The sequence below is a fragment of the Somniosus microcephalus genome, chromosome 2 (genome assembly GCF_052327205.1).
Source record: "Somniosus microcephalus isolate GS21.2 chromosome 2, FLI_Smic_1.0, whole genome shotgun sequence".
Lineage (NCBI taxonomy): Eukaryota > Metazoa > Chordata > Chondrichthyes > Squaliformes > Somniosidae > Somniosus > Somniosus microcephalus.
This window is the reverse complement of record NC_140988.1, coordinates 293,595,379-293,622,737: the sequence shown is the minus strand read 5'-3', so window position 1 is coordinate 293,622,737 and position 27,359 is coordinate 293,595,379.

Sequence of the window (27,359 nt, the reverse complement as noted above, 5' to 3'; positions counted from 1 at the left end):
GTACACCTCAATCAGGTCCCCCCTCAGCCTTCTCTGCTCCAAGGAAAACAACCCCAGCCTGTCCAGTCTTTCTTCATAGCTGAAGCGCTCCAGCCCAGGTAACATCCTGGTGAATCTCCTCTGCACCTTCTCCAAAGCAATCACATCCTTCCTATAGTGTGGCGACCAGAACTGCACACAGTATTCCAGCTGTGGCCTAACCAGCGTTTTGTACAGCTCCATCATAACCTCCCTGCTCTTATATTCTATGCCTTGGCTAATGAAGGCAAGTATCCCATATGCCTTTTTAACCACCTTATCCACCTGTTCTGCTGCCTTCAGGGATCTATGTACATGCACACCAAGGTCCCTCTGATCCTCTGTCTTTCCTAGGGTCTTACCATTCATTGTGTATTCCCTTGCCTTGTTAGTCCCTCCAAAATGCATCACCTCACACTTTTCAGGGTTAAATTCCATTAGCCACTGTTCTGCCCATCTGACCAACCCATCTATATCGTCCTGCAGACTGAGGCTACCCTCCTCGCTATTTACCACCCCACCAATTTTCGTGTCATCTGCGAACTTACTGATCATACCTTTTACATTCACATCCAAATCATTAATGTAGACCACAAACAGCAAGGGACCCAGCACCGATCCCTGCAGTACCCCACTGGACACAGGCTTCCAGTCACAAAAACAACCTTCGACCATCACCCTCTGCATTCTGCCACTAAGCCAGTTTTGGATCCAATGTGCCAAGGCACCCTGGATCCCATGGGCTCTTACCTTCTTGACCAGTCTCCTGTGCGGGACTTTATCGAAAGCCTTACTGAAATCCATGTATACCACATCCATTGCACTACCCTCATCCACACACCTAGTCAGCCCCTCGAAAAATTCAATCAAATTGGTCAGACATGATCTTCCCTTGACAAAGCCATGCTGACTATCCCTGATTAATCCTTGCCTCTCCAAGTGGAGACTAATTCTGTCCCTCAGAATTTTTTCCAATAATTTCCCTACCACTGATGTTAGGCTCACTGGCCTGTAATTCCCTGGTTTATCCCTACTACCCTCTTTGAATAATGGTACTACGTTAGCTGTTCTCCAGTCCTCTGGCACATTCCCTGTGGCCAGAGAGGTTTTGAAAATTTGTGTCAGAGCCCCTGCAATCTCCTCCTTTGCCTCACACAGCAGCCTGGGATACATCTCGTCTGGGCCTGGGGATTTATCCACTTTTAAGCCTACTAAAACCGCTAGTACCTCCTCCCTCTCGATGCTAATATGTTCAAGTATATCACAGTCCCCCTGCCCGATTTCTATGTCTACATCGTCCTACTCCATAGTGAACACAGATGCAAAAAATTCATTTAAAACCCCACCTACATCTTCTGGCTCCACACACAGATTGCCACTTTGGTCCCTAATGGGCCCTACTCTTTCCCTAGTTATCCTCTTGCCCTTAATATACTTATAAAACACCTTAGGATTTTCCTTTATTTTGCTCGCCAGTTGATAAAAAAAATTGGCCCTTAGTGTTAGGGGGGATTAAATACATGGGGTTACGGGGTTACGGGGATAGGGCTTGGGTGGGATGGATGTCGTTGTAGGGACCGGGTGCTAGGGTTTGGATGATCAGCCATGATCTCGTTGAATGGCGGAGCAGGCTCGAAGGGCCGAATGGCCTACTCCTGCTCCTATCTTCTATGTTTCTATGTTTCTATGTTAAGTATCCCCTGCACTTTTTATACTCCTCTAGGGCTTCCTCTGTCTTTAGTCCTTTGTATCTGCCAAAAGCCCCACTTCTTTTCCTAATTCATTCTCGTATATCCCTTGACATCCAAGGTTCCCTGGGCTTGTTGGTCCCACCCTTGACCTTTACGGGAACATGTTGCCATTGTATTCTCTCAATTTCCTTTCTGAAAGACTCCCATTGCTCTGATGTGGATTTTCCTGCAAGTAGCTGATCCCAGTCCACTTTGGCCAGATCCTGCCTTATCATATTAAAATCGGCCTTCCCCCAATTTAGAACCTTTATTTGCGGTCCATCTCTGTCCTTTTCCATGACTACCTTAAATCTCACCGAATTATGGTCACTGTCACCAAAGTGCTCACCTACTAACACTTCTACCACTTGCCCGGCCACATTCCCTAGAATTAGGTCCAGTACCGCCACCTCTCTTGTAGGACTTTCTACATGCTGGCTCAAAAAGCTCTCCTGGATGCACTTTAAGAATTCTGCATCCTCTAAGCCTTTCACACTCTGACTATCCCAGTTAATATTGGGGAAGTTGAAATCCCCCACTATTATTACCCTATTTGTTAAGTCTGTGTGTCATATTGAGAATTAGTACACAGACCACAAGAGTAAACTTTAACAGGACTTTACTATTCGAAGGTCAGGGCGGAACTGCCCAATAAATCCTTACACAGCACTTATATACTGGTGTGGCCACCACCGGTATTACAGTATACAGCAGCCAAGATAAAGTAGTGCAACCCTTAAAATAGTTCTCTTAAAGGTGGAACGTTACATACACTACAATCCTCCCTTTTTAGGTTAACAGTATATATTCCCATTAAACATGACATCATAACCTATATACACAACTTCATGTAAAAACAGTTCACAGATTCAGTCTCTCTGGAGGCTTCCTGACTCGGTCCGGATAACGCCTCGGTGGTGTAGTAGTTTTCGGTGGTGTAGTAGGTTCTTCTGGCAAGGTCGATTCGGCTTGAATGCCAGTGTCAGGTTCATCGGATTCCAGTATTACCGGATCGGAGGTAGATACTATGGGTATCTCTGCTTCATCATTAGGCGTATAGAGTTGTGGAGTAGGTTGGCCCTTTTCGGATGACTCTATGATCTGGTCAACATGGCGCCTTATTATGCTTTCACCAATGTCCACGGTATACATCAGCGGTCCTAGTCGTTTGCAAATAGTTCCAGGCTGCCATTTCTCGGTACGGTAGTCCCGGGCCAAAACTTGTTGACCTATCTGGAAGGTTCTAGTTGGCCTTTCATTCATGCCTTGAAATTGCCGGTTCTCTACGTCCCTTCTGATGTTTGGCTTGATCAAATCCAGCCGGCATCTTAGTCTTCTATTGAAAAACATCACGCGGGAGTTTGGTTTGTGACCGCATGTGTTGCATTCCTGTACGCCAACAAGAAGTTATCTACCTTATGTTGTAGATTTATGTCTTCATTACCCATGGCCTTTATGGCCTTCTTGAAGGTCTGGACAAACCTTTCAGCTAATGCATTGGTGGCGGGATGGTATGGGGCGGACGTGTAGTGCTTTACCCCATTGTTTTTTAAGAACTTCCTGAATTCTTCGGACACAAATTGCGGTCCATTATCAGAACAGATCTGTTCCGGCAGCCCATTCCTGGCAAATATGGTCCTTAATACTGTGATGGTTTTTTCCGTGGTGGTGGAGGACATCTTTATTACCTCCGGCCACTTGGAGTGTGCATCCACCGCGATTAAGAACATTGAGTCCATAAATGGACCAGCAAAGTCGATATGTACCCTTTGCCATGGAGATGAGGGCCACTCCCATGGATGCAGAGGAGCTTGTGGTGGGGCGTTTTGGACCTTCTGGCATCCTAGACAGCTCTTGGTCATTTCTTCGATGTCTCCATCGATACCTGGCCACCACACAAACGCTCTGGCTAGGTTCTTCATTTTCACTCCACCCAGATGCCCCTCGTGAAGCTCCTTTAGCACTTTATGCTGGAGTTTGGGTGGAATCACCACTCTGGAGCCACACATCAAAGTTCCTCGGCACACTGACAGCTGTTCTCTTCTTTGCGAAAATGCTGGCAACATTGGTTCGCCATGTGCTGGCCATCCCTTCACCGTTAAATCATAGACTCGTGAGAGAGTTGAGTCATTTCTTGTTTCCTTTTCGATCGTAGAATTTGTTACTGGTAGACATTCCACTATGGTTGAGTGGAACATCTCCACTGGGTCCACTGTAGGTGCCACTTCTACCGTTGGCAACGGTAGGCGCGATAAACCGCCAGCATTCCCATGCTGTTTTGATCCTTTGTATTCGATGTCATATTGGTGTGCCCCTAGGAAAATGGACCACCTCTGTAGCCTTTGCGCTGTCATAATGGAAACGCCCTTTTTAGGGTTGAATATGGATACCAACGGCTGGTGGTCTGTCAGCAGTGTAAACTTCTGGCCCTGCAGGTAATGATTGAATTTCTTTACTCCCCACACAAGGCTGAGAGCCTCCCTATCTATCTGAGCATAGTTGCGCTCAGCGGAGGTCAATGATCTGGATGCAAATGCGACTGGCCTTTCCGAGCCATTTGGCAACTTGTGTGAGAGTACTGCTCCAATACCATAAGGGGAAGCATCACAAGCTAGACGAATATGTAGCGTTGGGTTGAAGTGAGCCAACACTTCCTCTGAGGTGATCAATGCCTTGCTTTTGCGAAAGGCCTTCTTACAGTCCTCGCTCCACTTCCATGGTACTTCTTTCCGCAACAGAGCATTCAGCGGGTGCAGCACCGTGGATAGATTTGGCAGAAACTTATGGTAATAGTTAATCAACCCTAGGAACGACCTCAACTGGGATACATTTTCCGGAGCGGGGGCCTTCACAACAGCTTCGATCTTGTCAGGTGACTTGTGCAGCCCCTCCTGGTCAATGACATGACCACAGTACGAGATCCGTTTCTGAAAGAACTCACATTTCTGGCGATTAACTCGAAGGCCATATTCCTTCAACCTGGTGAGCACCAGTTTCAAATTTGCGAGGTGTTCCTCCTCGTCCTCTCCTGTAATCAGGATATCGTCCACGTAACACTGAGTGCTTGGAATTCCCTGTAAGACCTGCTCCATGGCCCTCTGCCAAATTGCTGGAGCCGAAGCCACTCCAAAAACCAGTCTATTATATCGATACAAGCCTCTGTGCGTGTTGATTGTGAGGTACTGGCACGACTCTTCCTCAACTTCCATCTGTAAGTACGCTTGCGCCAGGTCTATCTTGGTGAAGTGTTTCCCGCCAGACAATGAAGCAAAGATATCCTCAATCCGCGGAAGCGGATATTGCACCGTGTGAAGCACCAGATTAACTGTGATCTTGAAGTCTCCACAGATGCGGACCTTCCCCGGTTCCCCTGGCTTGTTACTCGATGAATGCTTCATGACGGGAACAATGGGCGTGGCCCACTCACTCCAGTCCACCTTAGACAGTACCCCTGAACGTTCAAGCCCTTCCAGTTCAGCCTCCACAGCAGGTCGTATCGCATAAGGTACCGGTCTGGCTTTGAAAAATTTTGGGTTTGCATGTTCTGCAATCTTGATTTTTGCCTTAATTCCTCTCAGTGTTCCCAGTCCCTGTTGGAATACCTCTTTAGCCTCATCCAATATTCTGGACAATCGTTCAGGTTTGACATCTTTCTTTCCGGGATCTACCGTTATTGCGTTTAGGGAGTGCCAGTCCATATTTATTTTCCTGATCCACTCCCGTCCCAGAAGTGGTGGACCTCCCTCAGGTAGTACATATAAGTCCATTCCTTGGTGTTCTTTGCCCTTGTGTATCACCTTGACTTTTATCTTTCCGATGGGGTATACTTTTTGCCCCGTGTATGTCTGCAATACTATCTTCGTATCCCGTAGGGGAATATGTTTGAATAACTTTTTGTAATCTTGCTTATTCATGACCGTCAACGCCGATCCGGTGTCCAATTCCATCTTCACTTGGACTTCTGCAATCTGCAGTGTGACCCAGATAGTTTGTCGGTCAGTTTCCTTACTCACATTGTGAATTCTCAGACTACCCAGTTCCTTGCTGTTGGAGTCTGAATCCGAATTCTGTTCATCCGAACTCTTCACAGCCACCTTATGTACCTTTCTGTACTTTTTCTGCGGTGACTTTTTGTTGCTGGTCTTCTTTCCTGACCGGCATACTTTAGCTATGTGACCAAGCTTGCCACATTTTCTACATTCCTGGTTTTTAAACCAGCATTGGTTCTGATCGTGTGTTGTCTTCCCACAACGATAACATTTCGTTGTACCCGAAGCCATTTGATCTACGCTGAGTACCGCTGCCTTCAGCTGCATTTCCGCAGTGCCTCTCGCTGCAGCTTCGTGCGATGCTGCAATAGTGACAGCCTTATCAAGTGTAAGATCATTCTCTTCGAGCAGTCGCTTTTGTGTTTCTTCCTTCGACAACCCACACACGAACTTGTCTCTCAGTGCCTCTGTCAGATTTTCCCCAAACTGACAGTATTTCGCTAGCCTACGCAGTTCAACCAAGTACTCCGCGTTGCTTTCCTCTTTCAGTTGCGTTCTCGCATAAAAGTTAAATCGTTCCGCTAACATCAGCGGTGTGGGGTTCAAATGATCCTTCAGGACAGCAACAATATTAGCGAAAGTCTGATCCGCCGGTTTAGCTGGTGATAGAAGATGCTTCAATAGCCCGTATGTCTTCGCACCCATTGAGTTTAGTAAGGTTAGTGCTTTATCATCATTTGATATTTTATTTGCCTTACAATATATCTCTATGCGTTCTACATACGTGGCCCAATCTTCCACCTCGGGATCGAAATCGTTGATGTTACCACGCTTAGGCATCTTCGCAATCTTTTTGAGAAACAACAACGAAATTTTTCTTTAAATTTTTTTTTCAAAAATGGCGGTTTCCCACGCTTGTCTTCTTCCCCGTCTCCGAAAATGGCGGTTTCCCGCGCTCGCACGGTCTCCCTCGCTCGCTCGGTCTCTTCTCTCCCCCGCTCGCTCGGGCTCTGTCTCTCCCGCTGGCTGTAACGGCGATTGCCGGATTGCTGCGTTCGCCCTCCCCAGCGGTTTTTAATCGCGCCTCCCAGCCCCTCTTGCAGTCCAGTCCTTCCCCCCCCCCCGGCTGCGGCTGAGTTCTCCGCGGTTTTTTTTTTTTTTATTTTCTCTCGCGCAAGCGGTTCTCGGTCGCTGCGCCTCGCGGCCTCGGTAGCTGCCCGGCCTATTTTTTTTTTTTACCGGTCGCGGTCGAGCTTGCTCTCGATGCTGCTGCGTCTCCCAGCCCGCTTGCAGCCCGGTCTCTCACACCGGCTGCGTTTGCCTGCACCGCGGCTTCCGTGCCTTACGCCGCCCAGTCTCAGCGCCTCTGGCCCCGACTTCTGTTCGGCTCTTTTCCTCCCGGCCGTGGTCGAGTTCTCCGCCCTTATATCCTCCATTTTTTTATTTTCTCCCCTACTCACAGTCAACGTGGCCGACTTGCTTTTCGTCGCTGATCGGCTCACCCACCACCGTGATAGAAGGGATGATCACTGCCTGTTGCTGATGGAAGGCTTCGTGTCAGAATTCTTCCTTCTTCCTTTGCTCTGCAGACTCGAGTCTTCTCTCAGCAGAATGACGAGGGCGGATGCCTCTTCTCGACGCCCGTTAAACTGCCTTGGATGTATCTCTGCCGCAGGGTAAGATCGAACTCGTCACCACTGTTAAGTCTGTGTGTTATATTGAGAATTAGTACACAGACCACAAGAGTAAACTTTAACAGGACTTTACTATTCGAAGGTCAGGGCGGAACTGCCCAATAAATCCTTACACAGCACTTATATACCGGTGTGATCACCACCAGTATTACAGTATACAGCAGCCAAGATAAAGTAGTGCAACCCTTAAAATAGTTCTCTTAAAGGTGGAACGTTACATACACTACACTATTATTTGCACATTTCTCTGAGATTTGCCTACATATCTGTTCCTCTATCTCCCCATGACTGTTTTGGGGCCTATAGTACACTCCCAGCAAAGTGCTTGCCCCCTTTTTGTTTTTAAGTTCTACCCATATGGCCTCATTAGATGAACCTGTTAATATATCATCCCTCCTTACAGCAGTAATTGACTCCTTAATTAATATTGCAACACCCCCTCCTCTTTTACCCCCCCCCCCTCTGTCTCGCCTGAAGATTCTATACCCCGGAATATTGAGCTGCCAGTCTTGCCCCTCTCTCAACCATGTCTCCGTAATAGCAACAATGGCCCAGAAATTCCAGAACGGGGCTTGCAGCGTGTGCAAGCCCCGTATTTGCACTTACCCCGCGCTCATGCCGATCAGCTTCTGGGACGCCTGAACTTGCAGAAATAGAAAGCACATTCCCGGGCAGCGTATGACGTCACGCCGCCCAGGAGTGCAGCCAGCGCAAAGCCAGGAGCGTGCAGGGTAAGTGAGACACGCCCCTTGAGGTCTCAGTTTCACTGGACACGCCCCCAATGTTTCTGTCAAGCTGCTAAGGATTTTTACATGCAAAGCAGCAGTTTAAATAGGTTTTTGGAAGTTTTTTGAAGATTTTGGTAACTTTTATAAACTTTTTAAAATGTTTACATTATTTTGAGTAATCTGAAGTAGTTTTAAAGAGAATTAAAGCAATTTAAAGACTTTTAAAAGCCCTAAAAGAATTTTTTTAATTCCATTTATTTATTTAGCAATGTCGTCGTCATACGTGTCTTCACACTGTTCCCTTTGGGGAACTGTATGAAGTGGTGGAAGGATTTATGGCCATGATTAACGCTCATTCCGTGACCGTAACCATCTTTGAACCAGCCATTAGGGCGGTTAGTCCTATGGCGGGAGGGTTTTACGGGCTCCCACAAGCTATACAAGGAGGGGGGGCCACCCACACCCACGGACGCAAATATCCCACTGGATGTCAACCCAGAATTTAGAGCCGGAGCTCCGACTCCACCTGCCGGGACTGTCTGGAGCGGGGTTCGAAACCCTACCCTGATCTGGCCCAGCGGCGGGGATCCTACCGCTATGACAAAGGCCCAATCCAATTAGCAACGTGAAATGGCAGCATAGGGCTCCAGTCACGGGGAGGGAAAAGGCGCAGGAAACGTATGGGTGTCACCTTTTGTGCGGAGTGGGCCTTTTGCGTAGCAGTAAGCATCCCCGCCGCTGGGCCAGAAGGAGTAGGGTTTTGAACCCCACTCCAGACAGTCCCGGCAAGTGGAGTCGGAGCTCCAACTTTAAATTCTGGGTGGACATCCAGCGGGATGCTTGCGTCCGTGGGTGTTGGTGGCCCCCCCCCCTCAGATGGGTTGTGGGAGCCCGTAAAACCCGCCCGCCATAGGACTAACCACCCTAATGGCTGGTTCAAAGATGGTTACGGTCACGGAATGAGCGTTAATCACGGCCATAAATCCTTCCACCACTTCATACAGTTCCCCAAAGGGAACAGTGTGAGGATACGTACGATGATGACCTCTTGCGCAATGCACCTCCTTGGACCCTCAGTCGCAGATGCGAGGGGGCAAGTTGTGCAATTGTTAAATTTTTTATTTTATTGACATGTAAAATGTTGGCCCAGTAATTCCCTTCCAAATGCGCTAGTACGGTTGGGGTACTTACGCATCTGGCCGGATGAAATGCCGGTTTTCAGCATGCACAGTGCATGTGGGGAAAACCGTCATTTCCTGTCCTCTGAACGAAGGGGTTCAGAGGCAGAACGCGTGCGACTGCACAGGCAGCGCGTGCGCAGTATAATTCGCCGCTTTCATTAATGCTTTCAGTGAGGTCCAGTCATTACAACTTACACATGAAAAAAGCATGGGTACAGTTGCTCCAGAGGCTGCGGAGGAAGATATTTCTTATCGTGGAGCTTCTGAAAGTATGTATGTCTGTATATATTCCTTTGCGTGTTATGTATATATTCCTTTACTTATGTGTATGAATGTATTATTTAATTATGACTTTCAGAGAAAGTAACTTATTGGAAAATCATAATTAAAAACATACATTCATACACATTAGTAAAGGAATATAAAACATACATACATATACGTAAAGGAATATATGTGGACATACATACATAACTCATTCTCACATTCCATTCACACAGCCACAATTGCTCCTTCTACCTACCGTTCTGAAAACCCGTTTAAAAAAAAAAATTAAAGTTTAAAACTTAATTAAAATTTCTTAAAATAACTTCCCCCCCTTTCCCAAACCTAAATATTGCATTTCATAAGCTCCTCCATAAAATATATCTCCTTCCCCAGCCAATGAACAACTTTACACTTGCTTTTTTCAAGTGCAAGTTCTAGGGACTTACCCTCACTGAATCCATCAGTGAAATCTACAAAGTTCACTGCGCAAGCGCTGCCTGTGCAGTCGCACGCGCTGTGAATAGACCTCGGGTCTGGAAATGCCGGCGTTCCCCGCATGCGCTGTTCCTGCTGAACGCCGGCATTTCCAACGGCCAGATGCGTGAGTAACCCGACCGTACTCACGCTTCTGGCCTGGAATTTCTGGCCCAATATCATACTCCCATGTGTTCATCAACACCTTCAGTTCATCCACCTTATTCGCAAGACTCCTTGCATTAAAATAAATGCCATCCAGCCTTGCCCTACTCCCTTGTGCCGTTACATATTTGCTCTGCCTTCCAAGCTGACTTGTTTTTTCCTCTATATTTGGCTGTACATCACCCCCTATTATAGCTCCACTCTGTATCCCATCCCCCTGCCAAGTTAGTTTAAACCCCCCCCAACAGTGCTAGCAAACCTCCCCGCAAGGATATTTGTCCCGTTCTGGTTCAGGTGCAACCTGTCCAACTTGTACATGTGCCACCTTCCCCAGAAGCAGACCCAGTGATCCAGGAAACTAAAGCCCTCCCTCCTGCACCAACTCTTTAGCCACGCATTCATCTACTCTGTCCTCCTATTCCTATACTCACTAGCACGTGACACCAGGAGTAATCCAGAGATTAGAACCTTTGAGGTTCTGCTCTTTAATCTGCTACCTAGCTCCCTAAATTCTTGCTGCAGGACCTCATCCCTCTTCCTACCCATGTCATTGGTCCCAATGTGAACCACGACCTCTGACTGTTCACGCTCCCCCTTCAGAATGCCCTGCAGCCGTTCAGTGACATCCTAGACCCTGGCACCAGGGAGGCAACAAACCATCCTGGAGTCATGTCTATGGCCACAGAAACGCCTATCTGTTCCCCTTACAATAGAATCCCCTACCACTATTGCTCTCCCACTCTTTTTCCTCCCTTCCTGAGCAGCAGAAGCACCCCTGGTACCAGGAAGTTGGCTGCTGCTGCCTTCCTCTGGTAAGTCATCCCCCTCAACAGTATCCAAATCGGTATGCCTATTTGAGAGGAGGATGGCCACAGGGGTCCCCTGCACTACCTGCCTGCTTCTACTGCTCCGCCTGATGGTCACCCATTTCCCTTCTGCCTGTGCAGCCCTTACCTGCGCAGTGACAAACTCACTAAACGTGTTATCCATGACCCTCTCAGCATCGCAAATGCTCCAAAACTCATCCATCCGCAGCTCCAGCGCCTCAATGCGGTCTGCTAGTAGCTGCAGCTGGATACATTTCCGGCACATATGGTCGTCAGGGACACTGGCAGTGTCCCTGAATTCCCACATAGCACAGGTGGAGCATAACACGGGGCTGGGCTGCCCTGACATGACTTACCCTTTAATTAATTTAAATTAATTCAATACCACTAATTAAAGATATACTCTAGGGCGCTTGTATGGCAGAAGTCCCCGCTATACCAGAGAGACCCTAGAAAATATAAACCGCAGAATTGAAGTTACCTTACAGCTAAATGATATATTTAAGGGCTCTGGTTTACAAACAAACTAGATGATGAATATCACACCTTAGAAACTATAAACCACAGAGTTTAAGTTTAAAAAGAGAGAAATACTCACCAACCAATCACTTACCTGCTTTCTGGTGACGTCACACTTCGATTTCTTTTTACCTCTCTCCTTCCCTTTGAGTTCCGAGTTCGGAGATTAGTGAGGCCTTACCTGGTCTCTGGAGCCTTACCTGGTCTCTGGAGCCTTACCTGGTCTCTGGAGCCTTACCTGGTCTCTGGAGCCTTACCTGGTCTCTGGAGCCTTACCTGGTCTCTGGAGCCTTTTATAGCCCGGCTGCGGCTCAAGTTTCCCGCCGACGCTCTGAAGCCTTACCTGGTCTCTGGAGCCTTTTATAGCCCCGCTGCTGCCGCTCGAGTTTCCTGCCAATGCTCTGAGGCCTTACCTGGTCTCTGGAGCCTTTTATAGCCCCGCTGCCGCTCGAGTTTCCTGCCGATGCTCTGAGGCCTTACCTGGTCTCTGGAGCCTTTTATAGCCCCGCTGCCGCTCGAGTTTCCCGCCGACGCTCTGAGGCCTTACCTGGTCTCTGGAGCCTTTTATAGCCCCGCTGCTGCCGCTCGAGTTTCCTGCCGATGCTCTGAGGCCTTACCTGGTCTCTGGAGCCTTTTATAGCCCCGCTGCCGCTCGAGTTTCCCGCCGACGCTCTGAGGCCTTACCTGGGTCTCTGGAGCCTTTTATAGCCCTGCTGCCGCTGCTCGAGTTTCCCGCCGACGCTCTGAGGCCTTACCTGGTCTCTGGAGCCTTTTATAGCCCCACTGCTGCCGCTCGAGTTTCCCGCCGACGCTCTGAGGCCTTACCTGGTCTCTGGAGCCTTTTATAGCCCCACTGCTGCCGCTCGAGTTTCCTGCCAATGCTCTGAGGCCTTACCTGGTCTCTGGAGCCTTTTATAGCCCCGCTGCCGCAGCTCGAGTTTCCCGCCGACGCTCTGAGGCCTTACCTGGTCTCTGGAGCCTTTTATAGCCCCGCTGCTGCCGCTCGAGTTTCCTGCCGATGCTCTGAGGCCTTACCTGGTCTCTGGAGCCTTTTATAGCCCCGCTGCTGCCGCTCGAGTTTCCTGCCAATGCTCTGAGGCCTTACCTGGTCTCTGGAGCCTTTTATAGCCCCGCTGCCGCTCGAGTTTCCCGCCGACGCTCTGAGGCCTTACCTGGTCTCTGGAGCCTTTTATAGCCCCACTGCTGCCGCTCGAGTTTCCCGCCGACGCTCTGAGGCCTTACCTGGTCTCTGGAGCCTTTTATAGCCCGGCTGCCGCTGCTTGAGTTTCCTGCCGATGCTCTGAGGCCTTACCTGGTCTCTGGAGCCTTTTATAGCCCCGCTGCTGCCGCTCGAGTTTCCTGCCAATGCTCTGAGGCCTTACCTGGTCTCTGGAGCCTTTTATAGCCCCGCTGCTGCCGCTCGAGTTTCCCGCCGACGCTCTGAGGCCTTACCTGGTCTCTGGAGCCTTTTATAGCCCCGCTGCCGCTCGAGTTTCCCGCCGATTCTCTGAGGCCTTACCTGGTCTCTGGAGTCTTTTATAGCCCCGCTGCTGCCGCTCGAGTTTCCTGCCAATGCTCTGAGGCCTTACCTGGTCTCTGGAGCCTTTTATAGCCCCGCTGCTGCCGCTCGAGTTTCCCGCCGACGCTCTGAGGCCTTACCTGGTCTCTGGAGCCTTTTATAGCCCCGCTGCTGCCGCTCGAGTTTCCCGCCGACGCTCTGAGGCCTTACCTGGTCTCTGGAGCCTTTTATAGCCCCGCTGCCGCTGCTTGAGTTTCCTGCCGACGCTCTGAGGCCTTACCTGGTCTCTGGAGCCTTTTATAGCCCCGCTGCCGCTGCTCGAGTTTCCCGCCGACGCTCTGAGGCCTTACCTGGTCTCTGGAGCCTTTTATAGCCCCGCTGCTGCCGCTCGAGTTTCCCGCCGACGCTCTGAGGCCTTACCTGGTCTCTGGAGCCTTTTATAGCCCCGCTGCTGCCGCTCGAGTTTCCCGCCGACGCTCTGAGGCCTTACCTGGTCTCTGGAGCCTTTTATAGCCCCACTGCTGCCGCTCGAGTTTCCCGCCGGCGCTGTTGTAATGTAAGAAAAAGAAAAATCCAAAGGGCCACAGCATTTAACATTAAAAGGAATTCTATAAAAATAGTATGAACATTTTATAGATCGTTTCTAAATTATTTTACAAGATTCAGGAGCATTTTTAAGGGAATTTTGCAAAATATATGCACATTTTCTCCTTGCCTGAAGCTCTGTCATGTTGGCTGCCAGGATAAGATTTTTTTGCAGCAAAAGCAACGTGATTGATTCATCTTGGTATTTACTTAGATTTTAGGAATATATTTTGGCAGGCAAATTGATTATGCAGTGATTAGATTAGCCATCATGTGCCAAATCCAAAACTAAAGGGGAACCAGATAAGGGCAGGGCAGGCCATAGGATCACGGTTTGAGTTCTGGGCCATGATTTTCCTGTCCAACATGATTTGTGGTCTTGAAATGGTGGGGCAGGTTTTGCACCCACCCCAACTGATCCACCACTGTCCGCAGTAAAGTTTTGAGGGCCAGTCTCAGTTAAGTTTTTTTGGTGGGCTCCTAGCATCATTCCTATCTGCTTTTGGGAGGTCGTAACTGGCATGGTGGATGAGGGCAGGGAGGGGGTGGGTGGCGGTGCACGGGGGTGGGGTTAGGGGTGCAGAAATAGCTGTTGCTGCAGGAGTTGGACAACTTCAGCAGCTCACAGAATTCAACTCTACTCATTGACGTTCTACGGGTAATGCTTCCTCTAACAGAAATGGATGCCTGAGTGGTCATTTTGACTTTGGACGATAGTGTAAAACCGATGATATTGGATCAGACGCCCATTATAGATCTCTCCAGATTTCCTTTTCCATTGAAGTCATGCTGATGATTGGAAGGAAGCTGATTGTCATGTTTTGGGATTTTTGACCACTTTTCCATAGGAAGGATTTTGAAAAAAAGTTATTTTTAATGTTGAGTCTTTAAAAGTATGGCATACTCAGGCAAGTTAAACAAAGTTTTGGATGATTGATTGAAAAGATATTAATGAATTAGCATTGATGTTGCTTCCCCATATACTATAAATAATAAGCAATTCATTAGATAGCCTTGGCGATTGAAAGATACCTCAGACCATTTGTACTGGAAATTATTTGTCCCCTTTTTGGGTGTGATCAAGGGGAGATAAGATGGTGACTGGGACACAGTCTGACAAAGAGAGTTTTATTGAATCAGGAAGACTGCAAATGCAGTCAGGTTTGTTAAAGAGCAATTTGTGAGGCCTTTCACTGAGGCAAAGAGGTTAGAAATGATGGAGGATGGTTAAAACCATCTTGTTTAAATCAAGTAAGATGTGGGACAGTTGCACAAGTCTTCAGTACTGCAGCCAGGATGTTGTCACAGCCCAAAGCCTTTGCTATTTCCAATGCACTCAGCCACTTCTGAATGTCATGTAGAATGGACCGAATTGGCTGGACACTGGCATCTACGATGGGACATAAAAAGGAAATTGAGTAGGATTATCCAGCCAGCACTTTTGGCTGAACTCACTCTAAAACACTTCAGCCTTGTCTCTTCAATTCATGTGCTAGACTCCATTTTAGTTGGGGATAAGGATGTTCATGGAACCTCCTCCTGTTAGCTCCGTAATTATCCACCACCATTCTCAGCTGGAATCTGGACTACAGAACTTTGCTTTGATCTGTTGGTTGTGAGACTGGTTAGCTCTGTCTAAATCTGCTGTTTTTGCTGTTTAGTTCACAGGTAACTCTGTATTGAACCTTCACTAAGGTGGCACCTCATCTAAATTATGCCTGATGCTGCTCTGCCCTCATGCACTCCCTATTGAACCAGGTTTGGTCTTCCAGCTTGCTGTTGATGGAGCAGTGAGCGATGTGCTAGGCCATGAGGTTACAAATTGTGGTGGTATACAATTTTGCTGTTGCTGATGGCTGGCAGCACCTCGTGGATGTCCAGTTCTGTCCTTAGCCTGCCCCACTTAGCATGGCAGTAGTGCACAGCTACACAATGAAGAGTGTCCTCACTGTTGAGATGCAACGTTTGTTTTAAGTGGGTTAACACCTCCTACAACATAACAGAAAGAGGTAAGTCAGAGGAACATGTGAAGTATTTGCTGCCAATATCAGAAACAATCATTCCAAGGTTATTATTTCTCAATAAAATCTATTCTTTGCAATAATGGCAGACATCTAAGTCTGCTTTGTCTATTGCAGACAATACATCTCTCTTGGTGATGATGAAGTGATTTTTATTACATCAGCGTGCAGACAATGTAGCACCATTCCTTGTTCTAATCTTTGTGTGAGACCTTTTCATTTTGAATTGACTGTTAACATGTATTTGCTAGCCTTTATTTACAGGGATTGTGCAGAGCCAGACAAACACTTAGTCTATCTTGTTTGGGCTCTGGCATTGCATTTATACAGCCTAGCAACCTAACAGCAGTGCTGAAGGGCTTGTCATTATGTCCTCAAGACTCTTATGTGAACATGTCACACAAACCCCATCTCTTTGTACTTATCTTGAGAATTTATAATAGAACAAATAGAAATGTTTACAGAACAAGCTGTAAAAAAATTAATTTCTGCTAAACAGAAAGAGATGAAATTTGACTGCTGCATTGCACTGTTCTGGAAATCTGAAGTAATGCTGAGACAGTTTTTAATTTGTCTGAAATATGCACGAAGTAGTAAGCAAAAAAGGAGATTAAATGAATGATAACCAACAGCTATGTCATTTTTGTGATTTTTTTTTAGAAAATGGCTAACCAATGGTCAAAAGAACAAATAGTTCGAGTATAGTTTATATTCTGATTATGCAGTAAGCTTCATTGGTACAATAAAGACTTATCACTTGATGTTGTTTAGCTACAGCTTATTTATACCTTGCAATATATTAAAAGTATGTTATTTCCTTGTATTATTCAGTCAAATGAGAGTTCATATACTGTGACTATGATTTGAACCATGTGATACAACATTACTATCACATGTACGGTCATAAATGCCCACACAAGCCTGCTTGTAGGGCTGGGTTTATTGCCACGAAGGTTTCCTTTGGAAAGGTTGTTGAACATATATGGAGGTGGCTTCTTGTGTTTTGGAAGTACAAGACATTTAAGTAAAGATATTGGCCGAAAAATTCGGTTGGTTTGCAACTCCCATTAGCGCCTTAAGAGGGCGCTAATGGGGCGCAAAGCAACTAGCGCCCGGGCGTGGCGCTGCCAATGCCTCCTGCGAAATTCAGCGGGAGGCTAGTGGCGGTGGTAACCGTTAGCACCCCGCGGCAGTGGGCCGCTGGCGATTACGTCATCGCCGTGCGCAGCACACTGCTCGTGCCCCTGCCGCGATCTTCGGTAGCGCCCCCTGACTTACTGCCGGACGCTATGTCCGATAGGGTCCTGCGGTTGGGGCGGCACAAATTAAAGGGGAGGTGCCGGGTGACTATTTTTGTTGCTGGCTGTCTGCCAGCACCTGCCCCCCTCTGCTGTCCCCGGCCTCCTCTGCAGCCCCACCGTGGAGTGCCGGCTGCACTCCATGAGCCCGGCACTTCCCTTGAGTGCCAGGCTCTTTTGCCGGCACTCCGATCCCTCGTGGCCCAGCTGCGCCCTGGGTCACGCTGTGCTGGGCCCCTCCCCTTTAATAAGGGGAGGAAGGCCTGCAGTACTGCGGCGCGGCCTGATGCAGCGCATGGCGCTGCGGCACGCAGCGCTGCGATATTCACTTGCAGCGCCCTAAAAGGGAGACGGGGCACTTCCAGTAGCACCACACCTCCCTCTTGGGGCGCTACTGGTGAATTTCGGCCGTGGGGGGTGCTAATTTTTTCAGGGCGCTAAAAGTAGCACAACGGCAAAGTTAGCGTCCCAAAGGGGGTGCGACTCAATTTTTCCCCCATTCTGCCTAATAACACTCACCGACTGAGTTGATCTTTATGCAACCAATTCTTGTCTTGTGGTTAGCTTTGTCTTATTTTACTTTTGCTTGTTGCTGTATTTCTCTTCCTGACTGCTGCATTGCAGGACACAGCAGTCAAAAGTAGCCTTGAAGATCTTGGTTGTGTTGTACTGTTGGACTCCTGCTGATCTATCCAATCATTGGACCCACTACTTGAGAATGCCAAAGGCATCTTTTGCTCTGTCCTGGTGAAAATATGGATCACATTGTATCTCTCCTCATCTCTTGTCCTTGGGCGATGCAAAGGTATCATAATCCATGGCTGTAGTTTATATCCTTAGTCCCACAGCAGCAGTTCCTGAACTCTTTATAAACATTCTAAAAGAACTGGCATTGTTGACTGAGATAAGATAAAGAAATCATAAGAGCTGCCAGACTAATGTGCACGTGCATGTGTGATTCTATTCTGATGGTCCTAGGCCTGTTGTACATGCATGGAATGATAGCCCTTTCTTTTGGGGTTGGAGGCATGTACGGCTATTGGCCACGAGTGCAGTTAATGACACCCTGTACCTCTGGAAATCTGCTGTATGGTAGAAGTGGAGGCTCCTGCTGCTGGCTGGTTTCCAGGGGGAAATTGATGAAATCAGTAGCAATGAAAAAATAATGTGAGGTGCAGCCATGCACTAAAGGCTGAGAGATGCGAAAAAGGTCCCACATGTTCTTCTGACAAAAGCCCACTGCATAAAACGCTAATGTAGCTGTAATGATGAAACCACTGACAGAGGGATCCATGTGTTTGGATTGCTGGTTTGTTGGTTTGCCTTCTGGCTGTAGGAGTGTGGTGTTGTTTTGCTATGGTATCTTTCAGGAATCTTGGTCTGTGCAGACGGGTATCTTCCATACAACATACACTAGCCTGGCTCTGTACATACGAGAGGTGGCATAAAAATGGACCCAATGGACTGGGGAATCCGCAGTTGAGGAAAAAGGAAGACATGTCAGAAGCACTGGTATGGAAGGTGGCATCATCAGAGCAGATGCAGCGGAGATGGAGAAACTGGGAGAATGGAATAGAGTCCTTACAAGAGGCAGGGTGGGAGGAAGTGTAGTCCAGGTAACTGTGGGAGTCAGTGGGCTTGTAGTGAATGTTTGTCAATAACCTATCCCCAGAGATGGAGACGGAGAAGTCGAGGAAGGGAAGGGAAGAGTCGGAGATGGACCATGTGAAGGTGAGGGAAGGGTGTAAATTGGAAGCAAAGTGAATGAAATTATCTAGTTCAGGGTGAGAGCAGGAAACAGCACCAATACAGTCATCACTGTACCGGAAAAAGAGGTGAGGGAGGGGACCTGAGTAGGACTGGAACAAAGAGTGTTCCACGTATCCCACGAAAAGGCAGGCACAGCTAGGACCCATGCAGGTTCCCATTGCAACCTCTTTGATTCGGTATGGAAGGTGGCATCGTCAGAGCAGATTCTCTGTCTCCGCCGCATCTGCTCTGACGATGCCACCTTTTATACCAGTGCTTCTGATATGTCTTCCTTTTTCCTCTACTGTGGTTGACATGGCCCTTGACCGTGTCAGTTCTATCTCCCACACTTCTGCCCTCACCCCTGCCCCTCCCTCACGGAATCACAACAGAGTTCCCCTTGTCCTCACCATTCACCCCACCAGCCTCCACATTCAATGGATCATCCTCCGCCATTTCCACCACCTCCTGTGTGATCCCACCACCAAATGTATCTTCCCCTCACCTCCCCTTTCAACATTCCGTAGGGACCGCTCCCTCCGCGACACACTTGTCCACTCAGCCAGCATCCCAACACCCCTTCCCCTTTGCCCGGCACCTTCCCGTGCAAGCGCAGGAGATGCAACACAGGCCCTTATACCTGCCCCCTTCCCACTGTCCAGGGCCCCAAACACCCCTTGCAGGTAAAACAGAAATTTACATGTACTTCTCGCAATTTAGTATACTGTATTTGCTGCTCACGATGTGGTCTCCTCTACATTGGGAAGACCAAACACAGATTGGGCGACCGCTTTGTGGAACAGCTCCTTTCAGTCTATAAGGGGGACCCCGAGCTTCCGGTCGCCTGTCATTTTAATTCACCGCTCCACTCCCACTCAGGCATCACTGTCCTTGGCCTCTTGCATTGTTCCACAGAAGCTCAGTGTAAGCTCAAGGAACAGCACCTCATCTTTCGATTAGGCACTTTACAGCCTCCCGGACTCAACATAGAGTTCAACAATTTCAGATCATAACCTCGGCCCCTATCATACATGTATATATAAATACATTTTTATATACACACTTTTTGTCTGTGTCTTTTTTTCTTCTCCCCCGCATGGCAGCTGTCTTTCATTCTGCCACTACAATTTACACTTCATCTAGAGCCAAGGATAAAAGCAAAAGACAGGAAGGAGAAAAACAAAAGTGGCAGACAGAGAAATCAAGGGTTTAAATCAAACATGGCCACAGTAAATAATAATTCTAAAAGATCTAAGAGCATTAAAAAAACAAGCCTGAAGGCTTTGTGTCTTAATGCGAGGAGCATTCGTAATAAGGTGGATGAATTAGCTGCGCAAATAGAAGTAAACGAATATGATATGATTGGGATTACGGAAACATGTCTCCAGGGTGGCCAAGGCTGGGAACTCAACATCCAGGGGTATTCAATATTCAGGAAAGATAGGCAAAAAGGAAAGGCAGGTGGGGTAGCATTGCTGGTTAAAGAGGGGATTAACACAATTGTAAGGAAGGATATTAGCTCTGATGATATGGAATCTGTATGGGTAGAACTGAGAAACACCAAGGGGCAGAAAACGTTAGTGGGAGTGGTATATAGACCTCCAAACAGTAATGAGGAGGTTGGGGATGGCATTAAAAGGGAAATTAGAGAAGCGTGCAGTAAGGGCACAGCAGTTATCATGGGTGACTTTAATCTACATATAGATTGGGCTAACCAAATTAGTAACAATACTGTGGAGGAGGAATTCCTGGAATGTTTACGGTATGGTTTCCTGGACCAATATGTTGAGGAACCAACTAGAGATCAGGCCATCTTAGACTGGGTATTATGTAATGAGAAAGGATTAATTAGCAATCTTGTTGTGCGAGGCCCCTTGGGTCGGAGTGATCATAATATGATAGAATTCTTCATTAAGATGGCGAGTGAAGTAGTTGACTCAGAGACTAGGGTCCTGAATTTAAATAAAGGAAACTACGATGGTATGAGGCGCAAGTCGGGTAGGATTGATTGGGGAATGTCACTCAAAGGGTTGACGGTGGATAGGCAATGGCAAACATTCAAAGATCGCATGGATGAACTACAGAATTTGTTCATCCCAGTTTGGCATAAAAATAAAACAAAAAAGATGACTCAACCATGGCTAACAAGGGAAATTAGAGATAGCATAAGATCCAAGGAGAGGACATATAAATTGGCCAGAAAAAGCAGTAAACCTGAGGATTGGGAGCAGTTTAGGATTCAACAAAGGAGGACAAAGGGATTAATTAAGAGGGGAAAATAGAGTATGAGAGTAAGCTTGTAAGGAACATAAAAACTGACTGTAAAAGCTTTTATAGATATGTGAAGAGAAAAAGATTGGTGAAGTCAAGCATAGGTCCTTTGCAGTCAGAATCAGGGGAATTTATAATGGGGAACAAAGAAATGGCTGACCAATTAAATACATACTTTGGTTCTGTCTTCACAAAGGAGGACACAAATAACCTCCCAGAGATGTCGGGGAACATAGGGTCTAATGAGAGGGAGGAACTGATAGAAATCAGTATTTGTAGGGAAATGGTGTTAGAGAAATTGATGGAATTGAAGGCCGATAAATCCTCAGGGCCTGATAATCTACATCCTAGGGTACTTAAGGAAGTAGCCCTAGAAATAGTAGATGCATTACTAGTCATCTTCCAAAATTTGATAGACTCTGGAACAGTACCCATGGATTGGTGGGTAACTAATGTTACCCCACTGTTCAAAAAAGGTGGTAGAGAGAAAATGGGGTATTACAGACCGGTAAGCCTGACATCGGTAGTGGGGAAAATGCTAGAGTCCATTATAAAAGATGTAATAGCAGAGCACTTGGAAAACAGTGACCGGATCGGACAAAGTCAACATGGATTTACAAAAGGTAAATCATGCTTGACTAATCTACTGGAATTTTTTGAGGATGTAACTGGTAAAATAGATAACGGAGAACCAGTGGATGTGGTGTATTTGGACTTTCAGAAGGCTTTCGATAAGGTCCTGCATAAAAAATTAGCGTGTAAAGTTAAGGCACATGGGATTGGGGGCAAGGTATTGACTTGCATAGAGAACTGGGTGGCAGACAGAAAGCAAAGAGTTGGATTAAACGGCTCTTTTTCCGAGTGGCAGGCAGTGACTAGTGGGGTACCGCAGGGATCGGTCCTTGGACCCCAGCTATTCACAATATATATTAATGATCTGGACGAGGGAACTAGATGTAATATCTCCAAGTTTGCAAACGACACAAAGCTGGGTGGGCGTCTGTGCTGTGAGGAGGATGCCGAGAAACTCCGGTATGATTTGGACAGGTTAGGTGATTGGGCAGGAGCATGGCAGATGCAATATAACGTGGATAAATGCGAGGTTATCCACTTTGGTGTCAAAAACAAGAAGGCAGATTATTATCTGAATGGCAATAGATTGGAAGAAGGGGAAGTGCAACGAGACCTGGGCGTCCTTGTGCACCAGTCGCTGAAGGTAAGCATGCAGGTGCAGCAGGCGGTTAAGAAGGCAAATGGTATGTTGGCCTTCATAGCGAGAGGGTTTAAGTGCAGGAACAAAGATGTCTTGCTGCAGTTGTACAGGGCCTTGGTGAGATCACATCTAAGTATTTTGTGCAGTTTTGTTCACCTTATCTGAGGAAGGGTGTTCTTGCCATGGAGGGAGCACAGTGAAGATTCACCAGGCTGATACCTGGGATGGCAGGAATGACGTATGAGGAGAGATTGGGTCGATTGGGCTTGTACTAGCTGGAGTTTAGAAGAATGTGAGGGGATCTCATTGAAACTTATAAAATTCTAACAGGACTAGACAGACTAGATGCAGGAAGGATGTTCCCAATGGTCGGGGAGTCCAGAAACAGGGGTCATAGTCTAATGATTAGGGGTAAACCATTTAGGACAGAGATGAGGAGGAATTTCTTCACCCAGAGAGTGGTGAACCTGTGGAATTCTCTACCACAGAAGGCAGTAGGTGCCAATTCATTAAATATACTCAAGAAGGAGTTGGATATATTTCTTAAGGCTAAAGCGATCAAGGGATATGGGGAGAAGGCAGGGACAGGGTACTGAATTTGGATGATCAGCCATGATCGCATTGAATGGCGGAGCAGGCTTGAGGGGCCGAATGGCCTTCTCCTGCTCCTATCTTCTATGTTTTGTAAGGATTTTGCAATAATTTTGAAATTTCCTACAGTTCCAAAGATTGATTTTTGATTAAAGAATACCTGGGTAATATACCTTTAAAAATCCAGGGATCAAAATGGTCATCAGACCTCGTGGCAGAAGACAAAAAGGCAGCTTGTGTGTGTCTGTGAAAAAGGGGTAATCAAAGATGGCTGCCCAACCTCTTGTCAGGACACAGACTGTGGACATATGAAAAGGGAGGATCAAAGATGGCTGACTAAACTGCCAATCAAAGGCAGTTCAGGGAGTTCCCCTCCCTGCAGCAACAATCGACAGAAACTGCTACTATGTTTACACAAAGGATTAACCACTTGAGACTGCAGTTTCAGTTTGACCACAGGACAATGACTTTTGTTTACACTAACTTCCAAAGCCGGTTACTCAGCAATTATAGAAAGACATGCTTTTTTTTCAAACCAAGACAGCTGCATTCAAACTCAGTACGATTAAAGGGAATACATTCACAAACCCATCACGATAAATGGGTAATTCATCCAAACCCATCACAGCCAATGGGGACAGTTTGGTTCCCTTTTGTTCAGCCCAGATGCACCTGGATTTGGGCGGGAAGGTTTCGGCCCCAATTGGGGTATAAGATAGCTTGTCAAGAAGCCATCTCTCTCTCTCTCTCTCTCTCTGCAGCCTCGCCTCCGTGCCCTCTACAACTCAGGAGCCCGCCCAAGGGAGTGGAACACCAGCAGTTATTTTTAAACACTGGGGTGTCTCCATCTTCAGGGTGGTGAAGAATCTAAAACAGGCGTTCATTGGTGAGCATATAATTTTCTGGCCCATTACAAGGCAACTTAGAATAGGTATAGGGGTGGGAATTAAGGGAATTTTGTTAGAACTGTAATTTTAGTTGATTTTCCCTCATTGTGTCCATTCTCTCCTCCCCTATTTAAGTAACAGTGTTGCACTAGCAGAGACGTGCTGTAGTGAACACTGAGTTCTGTATTAAAAGTGCTGTATTTAAACAAAAGTGCTGCACTAAGCAGGGAAGTGCTGTAGTGAACATTAAGTGATTTGTAAGAAGTAAAGTGCTGTATTTGAGTAACAGTGTTGCACTAGCAGAGAAGTGCTGTAGTGAACACTGAGTTCTGTATTAAAAGTGCTGTATTTAAATAAAAGTGTTGCACTAAGCAAGACAGTGCTGTAGTGAACATTAAGTGATTTTTAAGAAGTAAAGTGTTGTATTTGAGTAACAGTGTTGCGCTAAGCAGAAAGGTGCTTCAGTGGACACTAAGCAGCTGTATTAAAGTGCCGTATTTAAGTAAAAGTCACTAAGCAGAGGTGCTGTAGTGAGCAAAGTGTACTGTATTAAAGGTGTGTTGCACTAGTTAAAGGTGCTGTATTTAAGTAAAGCCACAAAGCAAGAGAATGCTGCGGTAAACGATAAGTGAACTGTGTTAAGCAAAAGTGCTGTACCAGGCATAGGTGTGTTGTATCTATTATTTTTAAGTTGTTTCTTTCTTTTGTTTCAATAAATACTTGTCTGTTTTGCACCCGAACCACGAGTCACGTTTCTCTGTCTACATCACTACCGAATAAGTCCTGCGGTCAGAACCAGGAATAGGGGAACGCTTCGAAACCACACGGGGGTCCCTGGAGCAGTTCAGAGGCTTCTGACTGGCCAGAGACAATAACCATAACCCGAACCCCCCTGGTGTATTAATTGCTACAAAATGGCAACCGCGGCAGGACTGTCGGCAACGTTCTGCGATGTGGCAGACAGTGGTTTGGGTCTGGAAAGAGCAGCAGTTATTGGGTTTCATTTTATCCCACTGGTTTGTTTGTGGTTAGGTTCCCGCAGGCTTGGGGAAGTCACCCGCAGGCTTTGGGAAGCCAGAGCAGAGAGTTGGGGTAGGGAAAGGGAGCTTGAAGAATACCAGGCCAAGGTAGAGCGCCTGGTGGTTCAGTTTAGTGAGGGCAAAAGCCACACGAGGCACGAGTCAGAGTACCTGAAGTGCCTAGTTGCAGAGGCCAAGAACAATGAGATGAGGGTGTGGGAGGAGAACGCTCGCCTCATACAAGAAATAAAAGAGCAGGAGGAAAAGGTTAGGGAGGTAAAGGTAGCATATAAGCTGGCCTGCGAGCAAGGGTTTGTGGAAGCAGATCATGGCCCCTGTAGGGCAGAGATAGAAAGCCTGAATATGGCTTTAAAAATAGCAAAGGGGATGATATGTCTGATAAGCCCGAAGGCAGGTCCGAAGTTTCAGGAGCTCTGGGAGCAAAGGGGGGTGGAGGATGAGGTGGTAGAGACTGGAATTTCCCCCCCCCCCGGGTCGAGTCATTATTGGAGGCAGTGCGGTCTCTTCTGACTGGCCAGGGGAGCGTAGCAGCCACCACCGGTGCTTTGACCCCGTCTGCCCCATCCCACTCCCAGCAATGGCTGGAGCCACCGCAACTTGTTGACCTGTGTCCCCACGAAAATGCTGTGGGGAGCAGGCCCTATGTTGAGATGGGGGTGAAGATGGTGCAAGGGAGATATTCGGTGGACACTGGAGCCTCCAGCACGGTGGCCCACTCGGAAGACCTGACCAATTCCCCCCGGTCTAACCAGGTCCCATTTAACTTAATGGGACCCACAGGGAAACAGGCAGCTGGGAGTGAACCCGAGGTCAGAAATCCTCAGCCTACAGCAGGTACAAACTCACAGGCTGCACAGGCAGGCGCTGTGGCTTGTGTTAGGGGAGGAGCCATTCATGACCAGAGTAAGTTATTCAAGCAGGGTAACAGGGAAGGAGAGTCCTGGGACCCCTGTAAAGCAGGTCCGGTAGCAGTAATCCAGGACAAGGGCGGCACACAGGGGATAGTTTTGGCCCCGGACCAAAAGCAAGTCCAAGCCCCAGACTCCACCTTTAAGGCCGCCCTGGTAAGAGAAATGGATTCTGAACAGGATTCATGGCAGGCAGCTAGTTATATCAAACAATGCGGTTTGTTTAAGCAGGGGGCAGGGAAACAGGCAGCTGGGATTCTACCTGAGATTAGAAATCACCAGCCTGCAGTGAGTATGCACACACAGACTGCACACGCAGGCGCAGTCGCGTGTATGGGAGAAGTCCCCCAGCACTTGGCCTGAGCGATTCCCCCTCTCTTGTGGGACTCCGGGGAGGAGCCTGAACCAGGTTTTAGACCTGAAGGGGAAGGCTCTCAGCCACCGGCAGCTGGTGGCAAGGGATTGCCTGTCCCCAGCCCAGGTTTGGGAAGGGAGAGACCCGAAGGAGGAGCTCCCCAGCCAGCAGGGAGTGTGACCCGAGCCAAGGGTCTGCTCACCAGGGTAGCCCCACCAGCGACACTCCCTAGGAAATCTCTTCAGGTACCCCAGCCCAAGAAAGTATGGTCACCCACTTTCCAGTGGAGTAGGGCGGTCTCCCGAGTCAGGGAAAAGCCAAAAGGCAGAGGTCCCCAACCAGCAGCCATAAGCTGCGAGGGACTTGAAGCTGGAATCAGTCCACGAAGCTGGAATCAGTCCACCCATGCCACAGGGAGCAGCCTGTGGCAGCCAAACCAGGGATTAGGCTGGCCGCCCGGAGACGGGCGGCGCTTGTATATAGCTTTGTTCAAGTAGTGTGTATAAGGATTAAGGTAGAACGTGTTAATTTTAATTTTTATATTGCAATTCAGTAGTGATATTATTAGTGTAAAAGTTTTAAGTATGGTACCGTTCCAGAATTGTATTGTGAATCGAGGTCGCGGGACCTGATTACACCCCCTCGAGCCAGGGGACCTGGCGAGATGTATTTTTTTAGTCTTTTTCAGAGTTCCGGAAGGCACAGAGGACCAGCGTGTCGATGAGTGCTCAAGGAAGGAGCACTCCCAGCCCGCGAAGGAAGGGGTCTGCAGGAGGTGGATGCCCACAACATTTAAACTGTTACTGGAAATTCAATTTAAGATTAAGACTGGAAATTCAATTTAAGACTAAGGCCTAGAAATTCATTGTAGCCACTTTTGGGGCGTTAAAGTCGGGCGGCCGCGAAAGTTTGCGCCTGCCGCCAAATCGAGGCCACTTCTGCGATATTCATTAGCTTCGCCCTAAGAGTTTGCTCGAGCGCTAAAACTGGTGCTGGACGTCTCTCTTTAGGCGCTAAGCAGGAGGTGCTGAGCGAGAGCGCCCAGGCCGGGCGCAGCGCAGGTGCGGCCATCTCGTGATTGACAGCAGACACCCTGGCGCCGGCCAGCTCTTAAGGGGGAAGGGTCGACTTTGTCTGCTGCCACGCCCTGGATAGTGGAGCCCTCCAGCTAGGCCTGAACACTGCTGCTGGACCCAAATAGCGCCTGAAGCCATGCAGAGGGCCCGTGAACGAGCGCAGCGCTTCTCAGAGTGTGATCTGAGTGTGCTGGTTGGTGGTGTGGAGAAGAGGCGCCATATTTTGTACCCGGACAATGGCAGGAAGGCGCCGG